The 23,380-nt window shown below is 37.5% G+C and overlaps 1 protein-coding gene across 1 annotated transcript in view; it reads left to right on the top strand.

Moving 5' to 3' along the window:
- The window catches only part of LOC126757543 (eclosion hormone), a 76,677-nt gene that overhangs the window by 5,150 nt on the left and 48,147 nt on the right, over positions 1–23,380 (top strand). The gene's annotated exons all lie outside the window — the stretch shown is intronic.

Raw genomic sequence — 23,380 nt, 5'->3', positions numbered from 1 at the left:
GCATGTTCTCAATAGGTTTTACTGTCAACCTTTTCGCCAAACAATGATTATCATTATTCGACCTATAAGTAAAAACCTACAACCTTTTCGTTATTTTCGTCCAATTTAACACTCCAGCAAAACCCGTTCTTTGTGGCTCTTTCGTTTCGGACTATAGCAACAGGAAAGTCAATAAAAATTAGTCAGCTACAAGTTGGCTAATTCCTGACTTATGTTAGTCTGAATGATGGCAATGAAAAGATTAATTGTGTTGCAGAAGCACGGTTATTTTTTTACCGACTGTTATTTTCTTGTAGAGTATCCTTTGTAACTTAATTATAGTCCATGTAAAAAGTTATTGTTCTAGTTCCGTGGGTCTGCGAAGTATTCGCGTTCAAATTGAAGTAATATATGTGAGCCTTGGAACTCCGAGTAGCACATATTTGGAATCCAGACACATCGACTTAATATTGTTAAAATTTAAAATATGTGCCATTCATGAGTTTAGTATGACCTTAGTTGCGACCTTACTATGTATATATATTTATACGATATTTTACAAGTATATGGTAAAAGAAACTTTTAGCGGAAAAGGTAAAAAAACAAAAAAAAAATGTAGTCTAGTTTTCATTGGAAGAAAAAAATGTTGACCTTCGATTATTTATCAGGAAAGGCTGAATAGATGCGAGATAATTTAGTCCCCTTCATTATTACATTATCAATAAATGTAAAGTAGCCTTATTCGAACGAGAAAGTAATTTCTAAATATTCATATACTTATGAATATATTTCGTAATAAAAGCAAAATGAACTACTAAGCTGAATATGATTATTGGTTTATGCGATTACTGCAATGAGTAAAAACTTGGCAGTGCAATATTAAGGCCAACTTTGTCCTTAAATACAAGTATGTGACAGTTTTATGAAGCAGAGTGTTTAAAGTCTGACATATACTTAGTTACTTACATCCACATGTACACATATACATACATGTATATGTACCCAACATATGTACCCACTTTAACACCATTTATCAGCGCACTAAAAACTAGTCTGGGATGTCTACAGTTCTACGAACATACACATATGTATGTTTATTATATACCAACATAGTGCAGATAGATGCGGGTAATCCAGTGAACATTACGATGGCGCTGGGCGAGTAGCATTGGCATCGCATTATTGGGTGATTTATTGATGTCGTTGTGCTTGGTTTAGCAGCAGATATTGCAATGTCAACGGCACACGACAGACATTCGGAGCGGAAAACAAGCTTGCATAAAAAAACACGGAAACATATATCATAGAGGGCCTGTATGGCTCATGCTAGTTTACCGATTTTAGTCAAGCACAACAACAACGCTCAACCTCGGTAACGGTAGTACGTATCCAACAGGCATGAAGCACTGCATAGCTCAGCAGCTAGCACGTGGATGTATTTCTCCGCAATCTTCGCACTCTAGATTAGCTGTAAAATAGTAACTTCCTGAGCATTTTATTCACAAGGAATCAAGAAATTTCTGTCACATTTGCTGCAGTACGAAGATCTCAGGGGATTGAATTATTTTATTTAACAGAAATACGTTCTCTCTGAAAATCATATTTCGCAAACTCCTACCGGGTGAGCGCCAGGTACATACAAACGACAACTTTGCTGGTAGCGCTTTAGTTGTGGATATAAAAATGCTAAAGCACAGGCATCTGCAAGCCTGCACGATTTACATTAGCCTTATTACGTTTTGGCGTTGGCTGGCTCACAACCAGCTGAGTATACATAATGTATTGGGTATAAAATCAGCAAGCAAGCAAAAATGCACGTACATATTTAGATAAATAATGAAGAACGAAGGAAAGTCATACAAAGTGGCAAAAAGTTGAGTTAAAAGAAAAATGCCTAAACTGCGGCAAATATAAATGAAATCAATATCGCATTTCCCCTTGTGTTTCACTGCATCCGTGAGACATCATTCCACGCTCAAGCTAAACTCAAATACATAGAAACTCATACCATATTGTAGGGTAGTAAATAACGCATTAAACACGAAAAAACGTTAACTTCGTTTCTACTGAAGCTATAATACCCTGCTATACGCTGTACTAACTCGATCTGAACAATTTCTTCGTAGATTTCACCGTTGAATTGGACAAATAAAAAAAATTTCCATACAAGCACTTGATTCCAATTCAGATGATATGACAGCAATATGCTATAGTAATCCGATATCGGTCGTTCCGACAAATGAGCGGGTGTTCTAGCTGTATGTCCAACCTATTGACCAAGTAACGTTTTACTTGAATAAAAATTTAGATACATACCACGATGAGCAAAAAATAATAACGCTTTGTTTATAATTTTAAAATAATTAATTGATTCTTCAAAATATATGTCGCTACCCTCAAAGTAACCCTCCTTGGCCTCAATACATTTATGCCAACGAAATGGTTTTCCCAGAGTGGTCGAATAGCCAGAAGTCAAATGGAGCTAAATCAAGCGAATAAGGTGGTTGGCGCACGATATGCGACAAACAATTATCACTGAAGGCCTTTTCCTACATTCTGAACTTTTCGGCACTAGAAATTTTCTTCCGCACACAAAATTTAATCGAACTTCTTTGTTGAATAATTTCACTCATCGTCAAAATCGCCGATTGCACTTTGTGTACTTCAGAAAGACAAGCGTAATATTTCGACGAATTGGCTTTCGCGCAAAATTTTAATTAAAAAGTCTTACTATTTTTCACCAACAGTTTTGCACACTTTTCTTCTTACTATTGGTAAGTTAGTTCGAAATTCCATCTCGAGGGCAGAATTCGATCCTAAACCGATAAACTTGAAATCGCAATGCACCGCCTTCTACCGTAGTTATTGTTAGTGTCTTGGCTTGGCCAAAAGTTCGCCCATTTCTATTTGAAATCTTCTGAGATTACTCTGTCCGAAAAAAGAGCAAGTCAGTGTAGAACGTTCCAGCTGCCTTCGAACCGTACATATTAGGAAGTGAGTATATTCCCTTGAAAACAATTTGTTTTAGTGCCAACATTTAATGAAACCAGTTCATAAGTTTCCCTTGAAGCTGAAACATTAACGTCTGTTATCAACAGAAATCTCATAGAAAGACTTTCGACTCCGTCGAATCGAGTTTTGAATATTCAGACGATCAATAAACTTTTTCGTTAAGAGATTTTGAGAAACATATGAGTGTTCAATTAGTGCCATGCTTATATCCAATAACATTCCTTTTCTTCTCTTCTGGTTTTGCTTTTTTATGAAATTTGCAATTTCCATCATTTTGTCTGTTTTGTTTGTCGATTTTAAGTGGTTTTTTATTAGAGTTTACAAACTGATGGCAAAAAGTTTTTTGTATGTAATCAATATGATATGAGTGTTGGAAGCTTATGATAAATGCGTGCGTGTCGTTGCCTCACTGCTCATTCACAACATACATCCGCCTGACTAAATGGCCTTTTCATTTATGCACTCACATGCAGCTGGGTGCCCCGGCCTCGTCTTTCCGATTTTATCATTAATCTTCAATGCTTTTTAGATTTTTGTTATGTATATACATTTTTTCTCCATGAATTCATCAGCATTTGGTCTTTCAACTTTAACAGTGTCTGAATGGCCTGCTACGGCCTCGGCATAGCAACCTGCAATGTCCAGTGTCACTACAGCTTTTGACATTCATACATATATACTATGTATAAGGCGTGTATGTGTGGTGATGTAATGGAAGCTAGCTTTAAATTGCTTTTGTAAAGTAAACTTAATTTGCTATGCTGTTTAGCCACACAGGCACTCATATACACCTACTAGTTCTACAGCTAGTGGGCGTTGTACTCTTGTAGCTACGCTTCACGACCTATCTCTAAATGCTATGCAGGTGGACAATGTCAAATGAAATATAATTCCAAGACATCGGAAACCTCCTAGCTGGGCAATAAAACTCACAGTAGTAACGCATCACGCCAAACAGAAGCATTTGCTTAGCTTGCTACTTGCAGCTGCTTGTTTAAAATGCTCGGCACGCTCCACACGGCAACAGGATCGAATTCCATTCTGCTATGTCCAGCTTTGCCTGATGACATTCAAAATCAATTTCCAGTACACAAGTTGCAACATTGTGACTATGTCTGCAACATGAGCTGGGAGTGGCCAGAGATTGGATATAAAACATCATATCAATTTCATTCTTCCATTGAAGTTGTTGTTGCATATTGAGTATGGATTGAATTGCTTGTGTTTGTAAAAGCGAGGAAAAGTTACAAACATCAATCGATGACTTAGCATGCGTTGATGGTTATCACAGCAGCTGCGTATATGCTCACAAGAGCAGATAGCCTAGGTGTAGACTACTTAATGTGATATGGTTATTTTTTAGTTGATTATTCTAATTTAAATATTTTTTATAGATCCTTGCCACAAAAGTACGGACAAGTCCGCAGATGGGTGTAATTGAACCACTGCCACAAGCTTAAAGAGCATGAAGCGTAGCTAAGCACTAAATTAATATATAGTATAACTGGTACCGCAAAAATCCAATATCTTAAGTGCCTCTACTGGTGCTATAAAAATCGATGAAATCGGATTATAACATCGCCAACTTTTGATATAAAGCTACTTTTAAAAACTACTAAAAACGCGATAAATCAATAACTAAATAAGCCAGAGACATACAATTTTACATCCAGCAGCATGATAAAATTCAACCAAATTCGGTATGTAACATTCCCCTTACATTCATTTCTTTGTTACGATGCGAAGATGGGCGAGGTCAGACTATAACCACGCCTCCTTCCCATATAATGCAGTTTTATATTCCATTTGATTCTTTTACTTTCTAGGATACAAATCAAAATGCAATTAATATAACGAGATAAACCTATGCACGAATAGTGCCAAACGGCAGAAAGTACTCGTATGTCACCTTATGACCAAAAAAACCTGTTCAAGCTTCTAAGTGCCGAATATTTGGACCCAGCGCTTATAGTTCACTTTTCACCAGTATCGGTCAATGTGTGAGATATGTATTTGAAATTCAGAGAGAGTCCTTTCCTGATAGTAGTACGTCTCCATTGGCCGCTATATTCCTAATATAAAGAGTTTCGCACTTCCGGGGTACCTTATATCGTGTATATGAGCGGACAATATGTGAGTTAGTTTAATAAAATTGAGAAATTGTGTTGTTTTAATAGCAGATCAAACTTGTCCTGGACCCCATATATCTTACAAACCGTATGCACCTGAAGGTATTCCCTTGGTTTTTATCCTGACAAGTTGAAAGAGAACCAAAACTTCGATTACATCCGAACATTTCTCGTGTTTACCTGTTTTATAAACAATTTTTGACAAAAATAAATTAAATGATGCGATTATGGTGTCGTGTTTGCGATTAGTGCGCCCTATGCTGAGAAAATATAGTAGTTCTAACAACGATACACCCATTATAAACGGGTTACACGAAAAACGGCTAATTCACCAAAAACTTTACTCGCTTTGCTTGACAATTCATATTTCACATTTAAATATTTAGGCCAAGTTTTCGCTCAAATTTACCTATTTTAGGCACAAAGACTGTAAGAACCTAGAACTCACATATTGGACGATATATGGGGCACAAAGTCAGCCGGATTCTTATATTAGGTATATGGGGACTAAAGGATGTATTGTTCCGATCCAACCCATATTTGACATACAGACATACTATCATAAGAGAAGGATTATAACTTAATTTCAGTTACATACATACATACTTTTTTTACACGGTTTTAAAGTTACACGGTTGAAATTTTTTTTCTTTTTGTAAAAAGTTTTTAATCTAGTACTGTTTCAAAATTACTGTCTTGTAATTATGTTTGTTTTTACCACACTTAGCACCATTGCTGAAATGAACATATATAGTAGTAACCTTATGCGATAAATCTTACGTACACATTTTGTTCGCATGAGCGTTCCAGCGATGATACCGACTTTAGTCCAGTTCTTCGCAAACTGTTGCGCTTGTTATAAGGTGGCGACGAATAATTATGTAGCTATGTAAATATTTTTTCCTTATTTCTATTCTAATTTTTCTGTTCTTAATTCTGGATTAACAGATTTCTTCTGTTTTTGGCTTAGTCTACCAATTTTTCACCTGTATGAATTATGTATTTTAAGTTTTGATGCTCAATACAATGCCATCTGAATATACAATTTGTATGCAAATCTGAAATTTTATAGTTTTCAACATTTTTTACACGGTTTTTCGAAGTAAATATATCGGGTGATTTTTTAAGAGCTTGATAACTTTTTTAAAAAAAAAACGCATAAAATTTGCAAAATCTCATCGGTTCTTTATTTGAAACGTTAGATTGGTTCATGACATTTACTTTTTGAAGATAATTTCATTTAAATGTTGACCGCGGCTGCGTCTTGGGTGGTCCATTCGGAAAGTCCAATTTTGGGCACGTCGAATTTTCAGTGAATGGGCCCTAGAAAAGTTGGCAGAAAATCCGCTTTTTTATCGACAAATTTTGTTCAGCGATGAGGCTCATTTCTGGTTGAATGGCTACGTAAATAAGCAAAATTGCCGCATTTGGGGTGAAGAGCAACCAGAAGCCGTTCAAGAACTGCCCATGCATCCCGAAAAAGCACTGTTTGGTGTGGTTTGTACGCTGGTGGAATCATTGGACCGTATTTTTTCAAAGATGCTGTTGGACGCAACGTTACGCTGAATGGCGATCGCTATCGTTCGATGCTAACAAACTTTTTGTTGCCAAAAATGGAAGAACTGAACTTGGTTGACATGTGGTTTCAACAAGATGGCGCTACATGCCACACAGCTCGCGATTCTATGGCCATTTTGAGGGAAAACTTCGGAGAACAATTCATCTCAAGAAATGGACCCGTACTTTGGCCACCAAGATCATGCGATTTAACGCCTTTAGACTATTTTTTGTGGGGCTACGTCAAGTCTAAAGTCTACAGAAATAAGCCAGCAACTATTCCAGCTTTGGAAGACAACATTTCCGAAGAAATTCGGGCTATTCCGGCCGAAATGCTCGAAAAAGTTGCCCAAAATTGGACTTTCCGAATGGACCACCTAAGACGCAGCCGCGGTCAACATTTAAATGAAATTATCTTCAAAAAGTAAATGTTGACCGCGGCTAACGTTTCAAATAAAGAACCGATGAGATTTTGCAAATTTTATGCGTTTTTTTTTTTAAAAAAAGTTTTTCGCCAGGGTCTTAAAAATCACCCGATAGTTATTTATTTCATATGTATTACACGGTTTTCAGATGACATGGAACGTATCCCCCATTTTACTATAGGAAACGCCTCTTTTTTACACGTTTTTTTTTTTACACGGATTTCTGAGGAACGTATCTACCGTGTAAAAAACGAGTTGGATGTATATGACACATTGATCGGCATTTTCGATCAAAAGTCAAATATACTCGGTACCAAAGGGCTTAAACAGTTGTTATTGAATTTAAACAATTTCTGGTCATAAAGTGGCACATACTAAAAACATTATTCGTGCAAAGCTTTATTTTGTTATATTAATTGCTTCTTGATTTGTGCACTGAAAACTGAACGAATCAGGTGAAATTTAAAATTGTGCTATATGAGAAGTAGGCGTAGTTGTTGTCCGATTTCGATCATTTTCACAACGTGACATAGGCTTAATCCCACGTACCAAATTTTGTCGAAATCGGTTGGTCAGGTCCCGAGATACGGGACTTCACCAAAAAGTGGGAGGTGCCACGCCCATCGTCCAATTTTCAAACCAGCTTCTATAAAGCTCTTTTGCACCATCTCGTTCGCAGCAACTCGGACTGTCGTAAGGAAGGACTTGGCACATTTTAAGCGAAATAAAATTTGACCTTCCCAAGAGACATCGCTTCACTCTATGGGCTCTTGAAAAGTTTCAAGAATATCCGATCTGGCTAAATGGGAATGTATAAAAACAAAATTGTTGCATTCCACACGAAGATCAGCCTGAGAAGATTCAATAGCTGCATTTTTCTAGAAAAGGCAACGGTTTGGAATGGCTTGTAGGACGGTGAAATCGTCGGTCCATATTTCTTTAAAAATGTTACCAATGAGAACGTAACCGTCAATGACGGCCGTTATCGCGCCTTGATAACTGAATATTTGATGCCTGAAATTGAAGCTCGTGATCTCGGCGATATTTGGTTTTAACAAGACGGCGCCACTTTCCACACATCGCACCAATCAATAGATTTATTGAGAGAACCCTTCGGTGAGCAGATAATTTCACTTTTTGGGTCGATTGGCTACCAAGACCGTATGGTATCACATCGTTATCCATAAATATGCAACAGAACATTCCCCATCAAATTTTACGTATCTGTGTGCTTCACTTTAAAAAAGTAGGAAATTGCAGGGGCGTGGTGCATCATGAGTTCTTGCCACAGGGAAGAACGGTCAATAAGGAAACGCCCGGATTTGTGGAAGAACAAAAATTGGCTTTTGCACCACGATAACGCCCCTGCTCACACATCGTTACTTGTGCGCGACTTTTTGGCCAAAAACAACACACTAATGATGCCGCAGCCACCCTATTCCAATCTTCCGATGCCTTTTCCCCAACATCCACCTTTTTATACTTACTCACAATCTAGTGCACCAACGATGCAACTACCACCATATAACAGGCATAGTATATTTGACCAGAATCGCTTTGGACTCAATTACGTAGGTGTACCGACTAATTTCCAACCAAAGGAAAATATGACAACTAATATCACCGTTAAGAGACAGAGACCATCAGATAGCGGACAGTCAAGAATGAGTATAGAAGAACTGAGATACCAGGAAGAAACACCATGTCCATCTGAAAACCCATATAATCAAGCCCACCCCAATTATCCTTATTATCCATATTATCCTCAAGTTGACCCCCCATTATTGACACCGATTCCACAATAAATATGTTGACCAAAAATACTTTCAAAACACCTATCCAACAAACTAAACATTTAATTCACACTAGTAATGGCCCTTTAACAATAAGCGTGTTTTATTTGACCAGCAAATTAAGCTATTATCTTACTTTGAATGGAAGACTTAGCCAATATAATTATGTTGGCTTGTCATAAGCTATCATAGCTTGTATATTGAACTAGAGGCATTGCCAGTTCATCGGTTTTATTCATTCACAATAGTTATGATTTTTCCCAAAAAAATAGTTGGCAATAGCGAGCAACCTCATTTTAACAGATAAAAATGTGAACAAATGAAAAATATAGAAGTGCACGAAATGGAAAATTTTATAAAAGATGCGGTAAGCAGGGATTCTGAATTAAAATTAAGACAAAATTAAACTTTGTGTGTTTTCCAGTTGCTTGGTACAGTGTACACAAATTCAAATGATTAAGAGGATAAGGAAATATTGAACATCGTGGCTGGTTTAGCTGCTGAATCAAGTTCGTTATCGGAGGATTCAGAACAAGAACAGATAGAGCATTCAAAATGCTGAAATTTTGTGGGCACCATTGATAATTTTGAAGATGAGGATTTCAAATCTCCCTTTCGATTGAGTCGCACCACTTTAGATTACTTAATAGGTATGATTTGTTTTTGTTATGAGACTTTTCTTTATGAGTATTTATGAGTAAAGACAAAACATATGTATATATTTTGATCGTAAACGTAATTATAGTATTGTTCTACATGCCATTGTCGCTGCTGATAAAAAATGTATTTATTTATTTCGGTGAACCCGGATCATATCATGACTGTAGAGTGCTATAAAGTTCAGCATTTTAAAGAAAAGCGGAAAGTAATATAGAAAGTTTATTTCCAAATTCTACTTTTATTCTTGGGGACTCGGCATACCTTTGCAGAAATTACCTCGGTGTCCAAAACACGTTCTTCAGCAATAATAGTTGTTGAAAATGCATTTAGAGCACTGAAAGGACTTTTTTGAAGGCTTCTTAAATTTACGGAGCACAGAAATGTATGTCCAATTTCAAATTTAGTTGCAAGTGCATGCATTATGCACAATATACATATGTATGTGTTATTACAAACGACGATACTATTATTGACCATCAAATTGAAAGTGCCCAACCGGAGCCAGAACCACTAATGAGGGGCGAGAGAAGCAAGTGGAGATCGTGAAATTCGAGAAATGAATAAATGTTTAAAAATGCACTTTTAGAGCAACATTTTTCCAGTGCATATGTATGTACTAATATGAAAAATAAGGCTTTCAGAATATGACTTTGATATAAAATATATTAAAGGAAAAGAAAACTATGTCGCCGATGCCCTATCTACAGTAAAAATAGGACAAGCATTTTTTGGAGAATCCACGAAATATAGCGCAGAAGAAGATAGTAGTAATCTAATAAGTTTGTCCGAGAAACCCATAAAATGTTATAAGCGACAAGTCATATTTTCTAAAGGTCCCATGAACATACAGGGTCCGGCACTCGAAGTGCCGTTCGCGCAGTTGTCGCACTGGAATCAGCTGTTTATAAATTTGCTGGATGACAGTTCGGAGTATTGTTCACAAGTGTACAAAAGCGTTTTGCCAAAAGTGAACGCAAAAAGAAGTGATCAGCGATGGAATTTAAACGTAATAGTGTGATTGCTTTATATTTAGCTGGAAAATCACAGCCAGCAATTGTTCGTAACCTCAAACACCTTAATCTGAATAAAGTTTTTGTTTATCGCACCATCACTCGTTACAATGATACTGGTAGCATCGCAAAACGCCAGGGAGGTGGTCATCAAAAGACTGGTTCGGAAAGTGAAGAAGCGACTTGAGCGAAACCCACGATGAAGTGCCAATCAAATAGCTAAAGAACTGAAAATATCTGACCGCAGCATCCGACGTATGTTGAAAAATGAGCTCAACGTCAAGGCTTACAAGTTCCAAAAGGCCCATGATCTCACACCGAAGCAGCAACAAGTAAGACTTGAGAGAGCGAAGCAGTTGTTTCGCTTGGCCGAAAGCGGTCAAATTCCGAACATTGTGTTTTCTGAGGAAAAAATTTTTCCAATTGTGCAATTCATAAACTCTCACAACGATAGGGTTTACTTGACCGAACGTTCATACGATAATTTAAGTCATCGGTTGGCCACCAGGAGGCAGCACCCGCCACAGATAATGGTTTGGGTCGCTGTCACCGCAGATGGGCGCTCTCCAATTGTTTTCATCGAGCCTGGCGTCAAAGTAAATGCGACATATTATCGGGAAAGTGTTCTGGAGGCTGCCTCAAAGCAGTGGGCAACCAAATATTTTGGTCGCAAACCATGGACGTTTCAACAAGACTCAGCACCATCTCACAAAGCGCGAGTGAACCAAGAATGGCTGAAAAACAACGTTGCGAACTTCATTACGACCACACAATGGCTCTCGAATTCACCAATCTTGCTGAAATGTTTAGAGATCATTCGTTGTGTATCGTGGAAGGTTTACAAATAAAAACCCCTTATACTTTTCATGAGGAAAAGTCGGAAAATTGGAATATTTCAAAAAGTGACTTTTTTTCCAAACAAATTCTTCTTTTAATTTTTTTTTTGTTTGTTTTCCAATTGATTTATTTGTAAATTATTTGTAATTTTCGGTCGTTTGCTTTCTTTATTTCGGCTATTGAAAAGGTAAATTATTGAAAGTATGTAATTTAAGTTTTTGTTGTATTCCATTTAATTTTCTAATGTTGTATTGTTTGTTTAGCGCTGGCCACCATACCAGAGCTCCATATAGATCTTATGACAGCCGTATACATCCACATGAATATACTTGGCTTAAGGCCCCAATTCTTGTTGACGATTTTCTTACAAGTATAGTAGGCCATGTATGCTTTGTTTATTCTTTTTTCTGTATTTATTTTTCAGGACAGTTTGGTGTCAATCTCCACCCCCAAGTATTTAGCTGTGGGGGATAGAGTGAGTGTTGTACCGTTTAGTACCGGAAGTTGAAACTGAGGTATTTTGGTTCTGCTTGTGAATAGCATCAGTTCTGTTTTGTTCGGGTTAACTCCTAGACCATTGTTTTTAGCCCATAGGTTTAACCTACGAAGTGCTCTTTCCATAATCTCGCTGACTGTTGAAGGAAACATGCCTGATACCAACAACATTATATCGTCTACATACGCTACTGCTTTCACTCCTCCCCCGTTTAGTTGGGGTAGTGCTTTGTTCAGCGCTGCAACCCATAGAAGCGGAGAGAGGACCCCCCTTGAGGCGCCCCCCTACCCACATAGCTTGTTTGTGTTGCAGCGCCGTTTGAAGTTATAATCTTCTTATTCTCAAGCATCGATAGTACCCATCTGTACACAGTGTCGTCTATGATACCATGTGCCAGAGAATTAATTATCGCACTTACTTCTATGTTGTTGAAGGCGCCCTCTATGTCTAGAAATGCAGCCATGGTGTATTGTTTGTGGTGTAGTGATTTTAATACTCAAGCAACAAAGTTGCTAAGGAGAGTATTATAGTTTTGTTCACATAACGGTTGTTTGTAAGTCCTAAAACTAAAAGAGTCAGATATAGGGTTATATATACCAAAGTGATCAGAGTGACAAGTAGAGTTGAAATCCGGATGTCTGTCTGTCCGTCCGTCCGTCTGTCCGTCCGTCCGTGCAAGCTGTAACTTGAGTAACAATTGAGATATCATGATGAAACTCGGTACACGTATTTCTTGGCTCCATAAGAAGGTTAAGTTCCAAGATGGGCAAAATCGGCCAACTGCCACTCCCACAAGGATCGCATTAGGGAGGGGCATATTTGGACGTATTTTTTTGGAAAAGTGGGCGTGGCCCCGCCATCTACTAAGTTTTTTGTATATATCTCGGAAACTACTATAGCTATGTCAACCAAACTCTATAGAGTCGTTTCCTTCAGGCATTTCCAAATACAGTTGAAAAATGAAATAAATCGGATAATAACCACGCCCACCTCCCATACAAAGGTTATGTTGAAAATCACTAAAAGTGCGTTAATCGACGAACAAAAAACGTCAGAAACACTAAATTTTACGGAAAAATGGCAAAAGGAAGCTGCACCCAGGCTTTTTTTAAAAATTGAAAATGGGCTTGGCGTCGCCCACTTATGGACCAAAAACCATATCTCAGGAACTACTTCACCGATTTCAATGCAATTCGGTATATAATATTTTCTTAACACCCTGATGACATGTACGAAATATGGGTGAAATCGGTTTACAACCACGCCTTCTTCCAATATAACGCTATTTTGAGTTCCATCTGATGCCTTCTCTGTATAATATATACATTAGGAAATGAAAATACAATTCAATACTCAAAGTACACAAATTGATCTAATCTAATTAATTTTACAGCAAAATAAAAAAATATGTAAATTATTATCACTTTATCATGCGAGAGTACAAAATGTTCGGTGACACCCGAACTTATCCCTTCCTTACTTGTTTTTCAATTACACTTATCACCTCGTGAAGGGCGGTTTCGGTTGCTCGGCCCTTCATGTACGCATGTTGGGACTTCGATAACTTTTCCGCCATTATTGTTCTTACGTGTAGATCTATTAGCATTGGCATTCCCGTATGTTCTTTTGCCTGGTTTTGGAATGAACACAACTTTACTGCTTTTCCAACTTCTTGGGATGTAAGATAGTTGAATGCTAGCTTTGTATATATTTTCAAGCCTTTGAACCATTGATTCTACCAGTTTTTGCAGCATTATGGGCATAATCCCGTCAGGACCTGCGGCTTTAAATGGTGCAAAACTATTTATGGCATATTTGATTTTTCTTTTGTCTACTATTTGGCTTCGATAGTCAGCTGCGTTCAACGGTGGTTCTGGTTGAACCCTCGTTGAAGGTGTTTGCTGACTCCCGGGGAAGTGCGTTGTGATTAGTACCTCCAGAGACTCTTTTGCCGAGGAGGTCCAATCACTTCCCTCCTCCCTAATGTAGGCAGTATTAATATGATCTTTGGATAGCATTTTACTCAGCCTAGCGGCTTCTCTGCAACTTTCTATCAATGTGCAGAAAGATCGCCATGAGTCGTTTTTAGCTTTCCTGACTGCTTTTTTGTATTCTTCCATAATGTCTTTATATGGCTGCCAGATTTTGGTTCTAAAAACTCTCATTGAAAGCTTTCCTTAGTTGTGTTCTCAAATTCTTGAGTTCACTGTTCCACCAAGGAAGAGAATAGATTTATTAAAAGTTGTGGTTAATATTTTTTCCAACTTCTCTACTTCTGAATCTAATTCCTGAGGATTTCTGATACTCTTATTGCCTCCCTTTTCAAGGCATTTTGTTGCCATACGGAAATTTTCCCCATGCCATTCTTCTAGGGTTCCGGTATGTGAGGGGCGAACTGTACTTCTCGCGGATGCTGAAGAGTATCCAGGAGTGATCCGACATGGAAGGCTCATCGGATACTTTCCAGTTATCCACAACTAGACTGTCTGTGTCTGTTGATAGCGTGAGGTCAAGCACTTCCTCCCACCCCGGAAACCTATCCGAGCTTGGGAAAATAAAAGTTGGCTTATCGCCCTTGTTGCAAATACTTAGATTACTATTCAAAATATACTGCAAGAGTGACTCACCTCTGGTGTTTATACTGGAGCTTCCCCATACGGTGTGCCTTGCGTTTGCATCACACCCTATTAGGACATCATCCTTCCTGTTCTCCTCTATTAGTCTGTTGAGCGGGGCCGGTGGTAAGTCTTCGTCATGGGCCAAGTAGGCCGAGACCAAGAAGAAGGGCTTTTCCTTCTGTTCCACCTTTACCACTGTGATATCTGCGGTGCCGTAATTAGGACAAAGAAATGCATTTATACTTTTATTGATAAGAATGCATGCCCTAGGTTTACCTCTGTTCCGTGTGTAAAACAGGTTATAGTTGCTGCTGTTTAGAACTTTCATGGTATCTTCATTGACCCAGGGCTCCTGTACTACGCTGGTGTCGATGCGCCCCTCGTTCACGAGGGTTGTCAGATTCGCTGTAGCACTCTTCGAGTGCTGCAGATTTATCTGGACGCATCTTATGTTACTGGGCATCTCGGATTTCTTCGATGCCCACATTAATTTAAGTACTCTGTTGAGTTGCAAAAAAGAGGTTTGCCGCACTCACACATTCTTCTTTGGATGATGGATGGTGGTTAAACCAGATCAAATTCATTTGGAGAAGACCAAAGAGTGTATTTCAACCCAGAGAATACAGCCAACGGAAACACCGCCAACAACAAAATCGACCTAGACGAGTTTTTTCTCAACTTGCGTCAGTAATCCGTCTGCAAGAACATTGCTCTATTCCGAAATGCTTTGATATTATACATGGAATGCATCGTCGAAGAAATGGTTACACAGAAAGCAAAGCCAAGCAGAAGATGGACCTCCAGGTGTGTTCTCAACTAATGCAACCACCTGAAAAACGACGATTACTTCTATCTTCGGTTGCTATTGATTAATGTACGCGGCTCAACTTCATTCGAATCATTACGTATTGTGAATAATACGGTGTGTGCAACTTTTTGAGAAGCATGCCAGGAGTTGCAATTGCTGGAACATGTTAATCACTGGAATCAAACGATGGACGATGTGATAGCTACTTCGCATGACAATGAAGCTTGCACAATTTTCGCAAAGATCATTTCGACATATCAGCCTTCAAATCTGCGTTAATTATGGGACATGGACAAAAATGACATAGCCGAAGACATTTTACATCGCATTCGCTAAGAATTGGAAATGAGAAAAATTCGATTGATACTTCGAGTGATTTGATATCAATTCCATCTGCCTTTTGTCAATTCACTTCAACGGAAGCTAAACTCATCACGAATATTGGCTAAATTACCGTAACTACGATTGCTTGAGAGCAATTTTAGCTTTCAAAATAACGATGTTAATGACTTAAACTGGAAGATTCAAAGTGAAAGTCTGGGAGGTTTGCGCTCATACAAATCGATCGCTCGTCTTGACAATGAAGACGAAGCCGTGAATTATCAAGTGGAATTTCTAAATTCTTTGGATAGACTTGGTATGCTGCCGCATCATTTGCGTCTCAAAGTTGGATCTGTCATTATTATGTTTCGCAGTCTCCATGCGCCGAAACTGTGTAATGTAACCCGACTGAATGTGGCACAGCTATCGAATAAAAGGGGGACGAATGCTTGATTCTACGCATTCCTTTGAGTTCCAACGATTTTCCATTTCAGTTCACAAGGATAGTCTGGAAATGCCATGTTTTTCACACGGCCAGTTATAATTGGCGAGCTCAAATATTGGAAAACTATCTTCTCTGTACATTTACACACCGGAACTGAAACCAAAAAATGTTGTTTATAAAGCATTGAAAATAAATGTAGGAAAATCGCAAATAAATGATTTTTAACACAATATAAATTCAACTTTCTTTTCATTTCAAAACACATAATTTCACACAGGACAACGTCTGCGGGATCAGCTAGTTTCTTATAAAGACATGAATAGATGATTAGCCAAACAATATCTAATGGACCATTTTTGTTCCAAAACCAGCGCCCTTTACATAAATAGTGATGCAGATTTCGAAATAATTCAAGGTGCATATAGAGAAACTATAAATCCGAAATATACTAAAATTGTCCGAGGCCTCGTTTTATTAAAAAATATATCAACATATGCAGGATTTAAAGAATTAGTACTAACTACTCACGAAAAACTTCTACACCCAGGAATCAAAAAAACTACAAAACTTTTCGCCGAAATTAACGAATGCCAAATATGTAACTTAACAAAAACAGAACATCGTAACACAAGCTTGCCCATGAAAATCGCTCGAGTTAATACCAGTATACACAAGCATATGAGAAACGCTGATAAAGCCAGTTCTGCCCTAATCAAATAAACAAGAGTATCAAACACAAGACTTTGAACTCATACCACACCATACCCGAATGCGAGACATGCATAGGCCGCATGATAAGCACTTGTTTACAAGAAATAATAAAATTAGACTTTAGACCTAAGCCACAAAACATGAATATGTTATCAGCTTAACGAATAATATATAACCCATAGCATAATACGAAAACATGTTCATTAAGTATGTGAATTTCTAAGAATAAAGATCATATTCTGCAAAAGAAAATATATACATATGTATTTTTTAACCATTCATAAATACATATATGAATTAACTCACGCGAACCCGAACACTGCCGCGATAATTTCGTAGAAGACCTTTATTATTCCAAAGGCAATCACTACTTAAGCTACATAGACATCTACTCTAAATTTGCTACCCTCGAACAGATAAAAACAAAAGATTGACTAGAATGTAAAAATACACTTATGCGCATATTTAATCAATTAGGAAAACCTAGAATTCTAAAAGCAGATGGAGACGGCACATTCGCTAGTTTAGCTCTCATACGATGGCTCGAAAACGAAGACATAGAAATACAACTTTATACAACAAAGCCAGGCGTAGCAGACATAGAAAGACTCCATAAAACAATAACCGAAAAAATCCGTATTATTAAAAGCTCAGATGACAATGAAGCTAAATTTAATAAGATGGAAATAATACTCTATATCACAAAACTAAACACGACACAACCAGACAAACTCCAGCTCACATATTTCTTTACGCCGGACAACCAATCTTAGATACACAACAAAACAAAGAAACTAAAATTAAAGAGATAAATAACAAGTAAGGAAGGGCTAAGTTCGGGGGTCACCGAAAATTTTATATTCTCGCATGATATAATGATAATCGAGATTTCATTATCAGTCATTTACATATTTTTCAAATACCGTATTTGTGCAAAGTTTTATACCGCTATCATATTGGTTCCTAATGTATATATTATACAGAAAAGGCATGAGATGGAATTCAAAATAGCGTTATATTCGAAGAGGGCGTGGTTGTTAACCGATTTCACCCATATTTCGTACATATCATCAGGGTGTTAAAAAAAAAAATATTATATACCGAATTTCATTGAAATCGGTCTAGCAGTTCCTGAGATATGGTTTTTGGTCCATAAGTGGGCGAGGCCACGCCCATTTTCAATTTTTAAAAAAAGCCTGGGTGCAGCTTCCTTCTGCAATTTCTTCCGTAAAATTTAGTGTTTCTGACGTTTTTTGTTAGTCGGTTAACGCACTTTTAGTGATTTTCAACATAACCTTTGTATGGGAGGTGGGCGTGGTTATTATCCGATTTCTTCCATTTTTGAACTGTATATGGAAATGCCTGAAGAAAACGACTCTGTAGAGTTTGGTTGACATAGCTATAGTAGTTTCCGAGATATGTACAAAAAACTTGGTAAGGGCGGGGCCACGCCCACTTTTCCAAAAAAATTGCGTCCAAATATGCCCCTCCCTAATGCGATCCTTTGTGCTAAATTTCACTTTAATATCTTTATTTATGGCTTAGTTATGACACTTTATAGGTTTTCGGTTTCCGCCATTTTGTGGGCGTGGCAGTTGGCCGATTTTGCCCATCTTCGAACTTAACCTTCTTATGGAGCCAAGGAATACGTGTACCAAGTTTCATCATGATATCTCAATTTTTACTCAAGTTACAGCTTGCACGGACGGACGGACGGACAGACAGACATCCGGATTTCGACTCTACTCGTCACCCTGATCACTTTGGTATATATAACCCTATATCTGACTCTTTTAGTTTTAGGACTTACAAACAACCGTTATGTGAACAAAACTATAATACTCTCCTTAACAACATTGTTGCGAGAGTATAAAAATTCAATAAAAATACCGCAAGACTTTTTTGACAACCCATTATATTACAATTGCTTGCTAATTGCAGGTTAAATATATAGTTACATTGCGAGCACTTTTTTGCAATCGCATTACAGAATAAAATCTTTCTGTTTAGCAAATTCACACGCTATCGTTTATGAAGATAAATTCTATTTCGCAACACGTAGCGTGATTTTACGCTTGTTTATCCTCATTACTGTTCTCATTACATATATCCACATAATGCATATTACATATATGTACATATATAGAGGTGCACACAGGCAGAAAGGTGTTTCACACTGTGAAGTAGACTTTAAAATATATCATATTTTGAAAATGGATCGTTTTAGCAACAGACATAATACGGGTTCAGTGATTTCTCACCAAAACACCACCTTAATATTAATTTTTGCCTCAAAACCTGTTATATAATGTAAATCAACCTTTATTTTGAATGTAAATTGTGTCTAAATGGTGTTTTTTTCACCAGTGCATAAAAGGGATTTCTGATATTTTGCTCTACTTACACTCTTGATTATATATCATGATGTATTATGGAACAAATTAAATGTATTTTTTTTGTAGAGCACAAAATTTGATATCAAAATATCATAGTATATCCATCGGAAAGAAACTCGATTTACGTACGGTTTAAATTCAAAATATAGACCGTAGTCTTTTTCGTATATTCTGAATCTTCAGGGAGCGTGAGCAAAAGAGAAATCAACGCTTTATATATACAGGATTTGTCCGGAAAGTAATAGGACTGAGTCAATTTAAAAAAAAAAGAATTATTGAACCAATCGTTACAATGATTTAAAAACTTTTAAAATAGGCTTGCCTTTCATCGGCCTATTCAGGCATGGCGCAATTTCTGGTCGTCAGTGAGCACTCTTGGGACCATCTTCGCGCACACCTTGAGCATGTTCATGCTCCGTCACAATGTCATGCACCACAGATTTAGATAAACTTAACAGCAATTAAACGAATACTTAGTAGACGGTCTGAGTTTAAAACTTTGCGCATACGAGTCACATTGTCGGTGTCGAAGTCGCAGGTCTCCCAGCATGATCTTCATCAGCGACCACCTCCCCGGTCCTCCAAAAAGGCCTGGTGCCATCGAAACACACCACTTCTGGCTAAAGCAACATCGCGTACCTCTGCTCTAACGAACGTTGCATTTTTGGCTTGCACCACTCACAGAAACACGTCGCGCGAAAATGTTCGTTCGTTAGCTAGGAACGCCCTTTACCTAATCCAGTGGGTAGTCGCACGCTCTAAAGTACAGTCGCAGCGGAAGAAAATGAGTACTATTACTTTCCGAAAAAAAACCATGTATTGAATATACATATATGTACAAGTACCTGTTGAGTTCGAAAATGTAGTGGAAATGAAAACCTAACACGTGAATGTTTTGTAATAGCTTTAATCTTACTTTGTATTATAGTATACAGCAGGAATAAAGGGATGTCCAACTAATCCAGTATGAGAGCGCTTCTAAATTAGCGGCTTTTATAACATTTTCCATTATGGCCAGATTGGACAAAATAATAATTTTTGGGCATTTATATTAAAACACCCAACATTTAGTACGAATAAAAATTACTATATAGTGGTTAATTAATATATAAAGAAACTATTTTAATCTTTTTATGGTATGTTAAAACAACTGACTTTTGACATTTCAATACCCAATAAAAGGATTTAAGGTTTTTAGCTCTTAATCAATAAATGTTTTTAATAATTTTCCATTGAAAATAATACTATGATGCTTCACATTACAAAATGTTTCATCAAATGCATTTATATTTCAAAACTTCATTTAATTTTCATTGTTTTACATTTTTTATAATTGGTCTTGAACAATGCAACAAATCCCTCTGTTTACATATTTTTTTTGGTAAGATTTCAATCTGAGTAAACCAAGAATGGCTGAAAAACAACGTTCCGAACTTCATTACGACCACACAATGGCTCTCGAATTCACAAGAGCGCATCCAAAGGATTATTCTGGAGAGCAAGGTCTGGAGTAAAAAATACAGCAGTCTCGAGATGCTGAAGAAAACCATTGTCCGTGAATGGGCCTAAATACCGGCAAGTCACATTCGGCCAGCTTGCGATTCGTTTTTTGTCCGTCTCAAGGCCATAATTAAGGCAAAAGGTGGTCATATCGAACAAAAGTGAAGTGATCCTGAATTTATGACCATTTCCACACATTTTGTATTTTAAAATAAATAAAAATAATTTTCCAAACCGGATTTATGGCTTTTTAATTGGTTACACTTCGAGTAGTATATTATGCATTGTTTCTTTCTTATGGTTTGTACAGGGAATTATGAACGACTATTTAACGTTCTGTGAAAGCAACTTTCTTAACAATGCAAACGTAACTTTTTAAACAAATTTTTATACAGATTTGCAGAGTCTTATATAATTGTATACCAATGTGGCTTGCATCGAACAGTTTCTGCACAGTTATCTCCGCGAGATCTTCTCAATCTCCAATCTTAAAATATGTTGCTATTGAGTGACATACTTTCTTTCACTAAGTTGAATCGGGTCAATACTCCCTATACTATATACATATCTATGTAAGTATGTTATACTTAGTTTTCATGTCGAATATGTCGTTCAGTGTGTGAGTTATATGTTTATAAAATTGCTTTAAAATATCTTCTCAAGTTTACCTGAGCAATCAGCCTTCCTTATCTTTGCCGCCAATATACCCTATAAAATGATTTCCGTCTTTCTACCCTCTATTTTAATGAAACTAAATGGACAAGTTTGCTTAAAAATTATACGGTATAGCGCTTAATTAGAATGGATTTCGTCTATACCTTGTTTTAAACCTCATATCCCTAATATAGTTAATCCCGATCCTATGGTTGACGTTTTTGACATTAACTCAATATATTTTAAAGTTAGCCTCTTCGGTCGAGTTAAAATGATATAGTACTATATTTCTCATTTGAAGATGTTTTTAATACAATTTTAGCTGACGCCAACTAAATTATATCAATAAAATTAAGTCTAAATAAATGAAATGATTATTATAAGTCACGAAGATGGCAAATTTTATTATAATTTACTCACAATTTCTTCGAATAATAAGTGTTGAGTTCTTTCGCAACTTTTTATACTCTTGAAACATGTTGCTACAGAGTATAATAGTTTCGTTCACCTAACGAGTTAGATATAGGGTTATTTATACATAAATGAAGAAAAGGGACGTAATCGGACTACCGTCACGCCCACAAAAAAATTTTAAAAAGTGGGCGTGGTCCTGCCCTCTAAAAACATTACATACATATCTCCTATTCTTGGAATTTGCCAGGCTCAAAGCCTGGGATGTACTTTCGGCTGCATAAGATTTGTAAGTTATTTGGGACCTTGGGCATATTAGCTGGTGTATAGTCACCCTGAAGTTCGAAAATCGAATATTAGATATATGGGTTCTAAAGAAATTATTGATTCAATTCAACCCGTTTTTGACATACAGGCACTCCATTATCAGAAAAGGATTCCCCTTAATTTCTAAAATGTATCTAACAAATTGATCGATATTTTCAATAAAAAGCTTGCCATTGGAGCTTTGATCGACATATTCTGTATCTGGGGACTTGAATATTTTTGGTCCGATTTAGATAATTTTTGTTCATACGGTGGCCCTTTAATCGGCAACATTATTTTCCAATTTTGGTCAATATCGGTAAAGTAGGTCATGATATCGCGCTTTTAGCGGGTTTTAATTGAACTGTTATATGGAGAGTGGGTGCGGTTATAACCCGAATTCATCCATTTTTGCAGTGTGGGTTGGAGTGTTTAAGTGATTTGTTCAGTACGAATTTTGATATTGCACCTTGAGTGATGGAGGAGATACTACCCTTAAACAGTCCAGGGGGCTTATAGCTCACAGGTGCTCTTTGCTATGGCGATCTCTTGTGCCAAGTTACAATTTTATATATTATTTTAGTGCTTAGTTATGGCTTAGGAGGATCTCTGATCGCCTTTCACTTGGGAGTGACCAGAAACGATTCTTTTACTTATGGTTCAAACAGCTCACGATTTCCGGTCTTTGACCAAGTAACCTCTGGGTAGGCTAAGAACATCCGTTTGAAGGCGAGCTAAAGTCCGATGGCGAAACATCCCCTCCACAAGGTTATGCGCTGGCCATGACAAACGAAAAAAGAATTACGATCTGAGGGCATACATCTGGAATTTACGGTTCCTTAATTGGGAAGCTTCTGCTGCCCAGCTGGTTGATGTCCTCGTTAGAGTGAAGACTGACATTGGACCACTATCTTGTTGCAGCCAAGATTCGCACCCACCTCTGTGCAGCAAAAAACGCAGGTCAACAAACACAAGGAAGGTTCGATGTCGAGATTCAGATAGCCGAACGATTTTCGACTCGATTTGCACTTCTGCACTCTGTGAGCACTCGTAAACAACTCGGTATAAGGGAACTGTGGGACGGCATTTCAGACTCCTTACGTACAGCTGCAACTGAAACCATTGGTTTTCGGAAAATCCAAAAGAACAGCTGGTACGGTCAGGAGTGCCGTATTGCAGAGGAGAGAAAACAAGTTACCAACCTCGCAACGTTACGATTGACCACAGCACTTGCGGGATGGGATAGATACCGAGAGTTGAAGAGGGAAGCGAGACGCATTTACAGACGAAAAAAGAGAGAGGCCGAAATGCG

The sequence above is a fragment of the Bactrocera neohumeralis genome, chromosome 2, assembly GCF_024586455.1.
Source record: "Bactrocera neohumeralis isolate Rockhampton chromosome 2, APGP_CSIRO_Bneo_wtdbg2-racon-allhic-juicebox.fasta_v2, whole genome shotgun sequence".
Lineage (NCBI taxonomy): Eukaryota > Metazoa > Arthropoda > Insecta > Diptera > Tephritidae > Bactrocera > Bactrocera neohumeralis.
The sequence above is the reverse complement of the archived record's forward strand: the minus strand, read 5'-3'. Positions and strand labels throughout refer to the sequence as shown.